General features: G+C 40.7%; 2 non-coding genes across 2 annotated transcripts; both read right to left on the reverse strand.

The window, feature by feature from the left end:
* Positions 1-2,727: 2,727 nt before the first annotated feature.
* On the reverse strand, positions 2,728-2,846 carry LOC123688474. Its single transcript, XR_006749991.1, has one exon. It is a non-coding gene; the product is annotated as a 5S ribosomal RNA (ribosomal RNA).
* Positions 2,847-4,800: 1,954 nt separating this feature from the next.
* On the reverse strand, positions 4,801-4,919 carry LOC123688475. The gene has a single exon (XR_006749992.1). It is a non-coding gene; the product is annotated as a 5S ribosomal RNA (ribosomal RNA).
* Between the last annotated feature and the right edge of the window lie 2,581 nt (positions 4,920-7,500).

Genomic DNA, 7,500 nt, shown 5'->3' on the forward strand with positions numbered 1-7,500 from the left:
TTCGGCTCGATTTAAGATACCGATGCATGACGTGAACGACTTTACGGCGCGATTTAAGATACCGATGCATGACGTGAACGACTTTTCGGCGCGATTTAAGATACCGATGCATGACGTGAACGACTTTACGGCGCGATTTAAAGCTATACCGATGCATGACGTAAACAAGATCACACCGATGCAGCACGTTAACATTAAAGCCCGCCTAATCCGATCGATGGAGGCCGTCTCGAGTGTCCAACTTGCTCACAAGAGCCGAGAAACAAACCGATGCATCACGTAGACAAGATCGTACCGAATGTTAACACAATCCAAAAGGAAATAATCTTAGATGAATATCGATTCTGATTATTGATTTTTCTTTCGCGATATTGATAGAAGACATCTGAATGAATTTCGAATTAATTCCGAAATCAAAAAAATATTTTCAATAAATTTTTTTTCTAGAGTACCTCGGTCTTTTCTATTTTTTTTCCAAGTTTCGTACGTCAATCAACATACATCCCAGAAAAAATCATCTCTCTAACTATCCTGGTTCAAAAGTTGTATCGGAACTTTTCACGTCGAAAAAGAACATAGGCGAAAAAGGACGTGAACATTATTCCTTATAAAAATCAAACCCGACCATGGATTTTGATTCTGATTGTTGATTATCGCTATTAGAACACATTAGGAGGCAACCAAATCAAATTTGAGAAAATTCCACAATCAGAAAATTTTTTTCGAAAAAAAAAAAAAAATTCGAGAACACCTCGGTCATGGCAAGTTATTTCCCACAATCCATTCCCCAATCAACGTACATCCCAGAAAAAATCATCTCTCTAACTATCCTAGTTCAAAAGTTGTATCGGAACATTTTCACGTCGAAAATATATCTCTAAGTCCAGACCGATGCACCACGTAATCTCGGGCAGACCGATGCACAACGTAAATGACGATCGGGACCGGGGCGATCGGTCGTATCTGACACCGCCGGCTCGGTTCTAACATCGTCAATGAGTCGGGGTTGTAAAAAAGGACGTGAACATTTTTCCTTATAAAAATCAAACCCGACCATGGATTTTGATTCTGATTGTTGATTATCGCTACTAGAACATATAAGGAGGCAACCAAATCAAATTTGAGAAAATTCCACGATCAGAAAATTTTTTTCGAAAAAAAAAAAAAATCGTAATCACCTCGGTCATGGCGAGTTATTTTCCGTATTTCATTCCACAATCAACGTACAACATAGAAGAAATCATCTCTCTAACTATCCTGGTTCAAAAGTTGTATCGGAACATTTCACGTCGTAATATCTCGCCAAGTCCAGACCTCGGCGATAGGTAGTATCTGACACCGTCCGCTCGGGACTGACATCGACTTGGACTCGGGCTGATGATGGGGAGGCGTTTAAGGACGTGAACATTTTTCCTTATAAAAATTAAAGTCGACAATGAATATTGATTCTGATTACTGATTTACGCTTTAAAAACACATTAGAAGGCAACCAAATCGAATTTGAGGAAATTCCACGATCAGAAAATTTTTTTCGAAAAAAAAAAAAATCCGAAAAATATTTTTCGATTCCGATTACTGATTTACTCTTTTAGAACACATTAGGAGGCAACCAAATCAAATTTGAGAAAATTCCACAATCAGAAAATTTTTTTCGAAAAAAAAAAAAATTCGAGGACACCTCGGTCATGGCAAGTTATTTCCCACAATCCATTCCCCGATCCACGTACATCCCAGAAAAAATCATCTCTCTAACTATCCTGGTTCAAAAGTTGTATCGGAACATTTTCACGTCGAAAATATATCTCTAAGTCCAAACCGATGCACCACGTAAACTAGGGCAGACCGATGCACCACGTAATATCGGGCAGACCGATGCAGAACGTAAACTCGATCATACCGATGCTTCACGTAATCTCGATCTTACCGATGCACCACGTAAACAAGGGCAGACCGATGCAGAACGTAAAGTAGATCTTACCGATGCACCACGTAATCTCGATCTTACCGATGCACCACGTAATCTCCATCTTACCGATGCACCACGTGAACTGGATCTTACCGATGCACCACGTAATCTCAATCTTACCGATGCACCACGTGAACTGGATCTTACCGATGCAGAACGTGAATTGGATCTTACCGATGCACCACGTAAACTCGATCTTACCGATGCACCACGTAATCTCGATCTTACCGATGCACCACGTGAACTGGATCTTACCGATGCAGAACGTGAATTGGATCTTACCGATGCACCACGTAAACTCGATCTTACCGATGCACCACGTAATCTCAATCTTACCGATGCACCACGTGAACTGGATCTTACCGATGCAGAACGTGAATTGGATCTTACCGATGCACCACGTAAACTCGATCTTACCGATGCACCACGTAATCTCAATCTTACCGATGCACCACGTGAACTGGATCTTACCGATGCAGAACGTGAATTGGATCTTACCGATGCACCACGTAAACTCGATCTTACCGATGCACCACGTAATCTCGATCTTACCGATGCACCACGTGAACTGGATCTTACCGATGCAGAACGTGAATTGGATCTTACCGATGCACCACGTAAACTCGATCTTACCGATGCACCACGTAATCTCAATCTTACCGATGCATCACGTAATCTCGATCTTACCGATGCAGAACGTAAACTCGATCATACCGATGCACCACGTTATCTCGGCAGACCGATGCAGAACGTAAAAAAAAAGCTTACAGCACGCGGTGTTCCCAAGCGGTCACCCATCCAAGTACTAACCGCGCCCGACGCTGCTTGGCTTCAGTGTTCTGACGAGAACTGGCAATTTCAGCGTGGTATGGCCGTAAACAACAAATATAGCGATATTTTCTATGATATCTCACTTTTTGGGAGCGGAAAGGACGTGAACGTTTTTCCTTATAAAAAATGAAATAACTTTTGGATATTAATTCTGATTGTTGATTTAAGTTTTAAGAACACATTAGGACATATCTCAATGAAATTTGAGGGATTTCCGAAATCGAAAAATATTTTTCGAAAAAAAAAAAAAATCCCAGAAGACCTCGGTCATCTCAAGTTTATTTCCATATTCTATTACACAATCAACGTACATCACAAAAGGAACCATCTCTCTAACTATCACAGTTAAATTTTTGTATCGGAACATTTCACGTCGGAATATCTCGCTAAGTCCAGACCGGGGAGATCGGTCGCATTTGACACCGTCCGCTCCGGTCTAACATCGTCTTGGAGTCGGGGTAACGATGGAGAGGCGTTTAAGGACGTGAACATTTTTCCTTATAAAAATTAAAGTCGACAATGAATATTGATTCTGATTACTGATTTACTCTTTTAGTACACATTAGAAGGCAACGCAATCAGATTTGAGGAAATTTCAAGATCAGAAAATTTTTTTCGAAAAAAAAAAAAATTCAAGAACACCTGGGTCATGGCAAGTTATTTCCCACAATCCATTCCACAATCAACGTACAACATAGAAGAAATCATCTCTCTAACTATCCTGGTTCAAAAGTTGTATCGGAACATTTCACGTCGAAATACCTCGCCAAGTCCAGACCGGGGCGATAGGTAGTATCTGACACCGTCCGCTCGGGACTGACATCGACTTGGACTCGGGCTAATGATGGGGAGGCGTTTAAGGACGTGAACATTTTTCCTTATAAAAATTAAAGTCGACAATGAATATTGATTCTGATTACTGATTTACGCTTTAAAAACACATTAGAAGGCAACCAAATCAAATTTGAGGAAATTCCAAAATCAGAAAATTTTTTTTCAAAAAAAAAAAAATCCGAAAAATATTTTTCGATTCTGATTACTGATTTACTCTTTTAGAACACATTAGAAGGCAACGAAATCAAATTTGAGTGAAATCCAAAATCAGAAAATATTTTTCGAAAAAAAAAAAAAATTCGAGAACACCTCGGTCATGGCAAGTTATTTTCCACAATCCATTCCCCAATCAACGTACATCCCAGAAAAAATCATCTCTCTAACTATCCTGGTTCAAAAGTTGTATCGGAACATTTTCACGTCGAAAATATATCTCAGAGTCCAGACCGATGCAGAACGTAAACTCGATCATACCGATGCTTCACGTAATCTCGATCTTACCGATGCACAACGTAAACTAGATCACACCGATGCAGAACGTAAACTCGATCATACCGATGCACCACGTAAACTCAGGCAGACCGATGCAGAACGTGAACTCGATCTTACCGATGCACCACGTAATCTCGATCTTACCGATGCACCACGTGAACTGGATCTTACCGATGCAGAACGTGAATTGGATCTTACCGATGCACCACGTAAACTCGATCTTACCGATGCACCACGTAATCTCAATCTTACCGATGCACCACGTGAACTGGATCTTACCGATGCAGAACGTGAATTGGATCTTACCGATGCACCACGTAAACTCGATCTTACCGATGCACCACGTAATCTCAATCTTACCGATGCACCACGTGAACTGGATCTTACCGATGCAGAACGTGAATTGGATCTTACCGATGCACCACGTAAACTCGATCTTACCGATGCACCACGTAATCTCGATCTTACCGATGCACCACGTGAACTGGATCTTACCGATGCAGAACGTGAATTGGATCTTACCGATGCACCACGTAAACTCGATCTTACCGATGCACCACGTAATCTCAATCTTACCGATGCATCACGTAATCTCGATCTTACCGATGCAGAACGTAAACTCGATCATACCGATGCACCACGTTATCTCGGCAGACCGATGCAGAACGTAAAAAAAAAGCTTACAGCACGCGGTGTTCCCAAGCGGTCACCCATCCAAGTACTAACCGCGCCCGACGCTGCTTGGCTTCAGTGTTCTGACGAGAACTGGCAATTTCAGCGTGGTATGGCCGTAAACAACAAATATAGCGATATTTTCTATGATATCTCACTTTTTGGGAGCGGAAAGGACGTGAACGTTTTTCCTTATAAAAAATGAAATAACTTTTGGATATTAATTCTGATTGTTGATTTAAGTTTTAAGAACACATTAGGACATATCTCAATGAAATTTGAGGGATTTCCGAAATCGAAAAATATTTTTCGAAAAAAAAAAAAAATCCCAGAAGACCTCGGTCATCTCAAGTTTATTTCCATATTCTATTACACAATCAACGTACATCACAAAAGGAACCATCTCTCTAACTATCACAGTTAAATTTTTGTATCGGAACATTTCACGTCGGAATATCTCGCTAAGTCCAGACCGGGGAGATCGGTCGCATTTGACACCGTCCGCTCCGGTCTAACATCGTCTTGGAGTCGGGGTAACGATGGAGAGGCGTTTAAGGACGTGAACATTTTTCCTTATAAAAATTAAAGTCGACAATGAATATTGATTCTGATTACTGATTTACTCTTTTAGTACACATTAGAAGGCAACGCAATCAGATTTGAGGAAATTTCAAGATCAGAAAATTTTTTTCGAAAAAAAAAAAAATTCAAGAACACCTGGGTCATGGCAAGTTATTTCCCACAATCCATTCCACAATCAACGTACAACATAGAAGAAATCATCTCTCTAACTATCCTGGTTCAAAAGTTGTATCGGAACATTTCACGTCGAAATACCTCGCCAAGTCCAGACCGGGGCGATAGGTAGTATCTGACACCGTCCGCTCGGGACTGACATCGACTTGGACTCGGGCTAATGATGGGGAGGCGTTTAAGGACGTGAACATTTTTCCTTATAAAAATTAAAGTCGACAATGAATATTGATTCTGATTACTGATTTACGCTTTAAAAACACATTAGAAGGCAACCAAATCAAATTTGAGGAAATTCCAAAATCAGAAAATTTTTTTTCAAAAAAAAAAAAATCCGAAAAATATTTTTCGATTCTGATTACTGATTTACTCTTTTAGAACACATTAGAAGGCAACGAAATCAAATTTGAGTGAAATCCAAAATCAGAAAATATTTTTCGAAAAAAAAAAAAAATTCGAGAACACCTCGGTCATGGCAAGTTATTTTCCACAATCCATTCCCCAATCAACGTACATCCCAGAAAAAATCATCTCTCTAACTATCCTGGTTCAAAAGTTGTATCGGAACATTTTCACGTCGAAAATATATCTCAGAGTCCAGACCGATGCAGAACGTAAACTCGATCATACCGATGCTTCACGTAATCTCGATCTTACCGATGCACAACGTAAACTAGATCACACCGATGCAGAACGTAAACTCGATCATACCGATGCACCACGTAAACTCAGGCAGACCGATGCAGAACGTAAACTCGATCTTACCGATGCACCACGTAATCTCGATCTTACCGATGCACCACGTAAACTCGGGCAGACCGATGCAGAACGTGAACTCGATCTTACCGATGCACCACGTAAACTAGGGCTGACCGATGCATCACGTAAACGACGATCGAGAGGCGCGAAAGGACGTGAACGTTTTTCATTATAAAAATTGAAATAAATGATAAATAATGATTCTGATTGTTGGTTATCATTTTTAATAAGCATTAGGAGGCAACCAAATGAAATTTGAGGAAATTCCGATAATAGAAAATTTTTTCGAAAAAAAAAAAAAATTCATGAAATCCTCGGTCATCGCAAAATATTTACCATATTCTGTTCGATAATCAACGTATATTTAAGAAGGAATCATATCTGTATCTATCTTGGTTCAAATTTTGTATCGGAACATTTTGACCAAAGTCCGAGCTTCGGCCGAAACAGACACCGCTGACCTGGCCTATCGATCGACCGAGAGTCGGGGATAGAGCGTAAGTGTTGTCTGGAGGGGAACCCTGTGCTCTCCTGACATATATAGGGAAGGTGGTCGCGTTGGGCGATGCAGAACGTTTGGATCGGGAATTATATTTTTGGTTCAGCTATTGGAATATGGTTTATTGTTGGTATATATTGGCGAAATAACGTTCTTACTGACTGGGGATATTCATAAAAATGAGTCCGGAGATTTTCAGATCGAAGTCCGAGTGATCCGACTTGGAAGGCGTGTTGGGTGGGTCGAGATGGCTTAGATAGATCAGACGAGGCGGGCTAAGTGTTGACGTCATGCATCGGTCCATTTTCAGATTGAGTCCGAGTAATCCGACTTTGAAAGAGTGTTGGGTGCGTCGAGACTGTTTAGATAGATCGGACGAGGCGGACTAGGTGTTAACGACATGCATCGGTATATTTTCTGATCGGAGTCCGAAGAAATCGGCCCTAGTAGGCGCAGCGGACGGTCGAGACGGCCTCGGTGGGTCGGATCGATCGGGAAAAGTTTGCTAAATCGTGTCTGGAGGGGAACCTTGGGTTCTCCTGACATATATAGGGGATAAGGTTTGGGTGAACGATTCTTCACGTAAAAGTTGAGTAATTTATTTTTCGATAAGCTTTTGGATATTGATGAGAAGTATATGTATATCTTCGATTAAAAGAATTCTTACCGTCTCCATGTATATTATATTAGATAT

Source organism: Harmonia axyridis, chromosome X (genome assembly GCF_914767665.1).
Source record: "Harmonia axyridis chromosome X, icHarAxyr1.1, whole genome shotgun sequence".
NCBI classification, from domain to species: domain Eukaryota; kingdom Metazoa; phylum Arthropoda; class Insecta; order Coleoptera; family Coccinellidae; genus Harmonia; species Harmonia axyridis.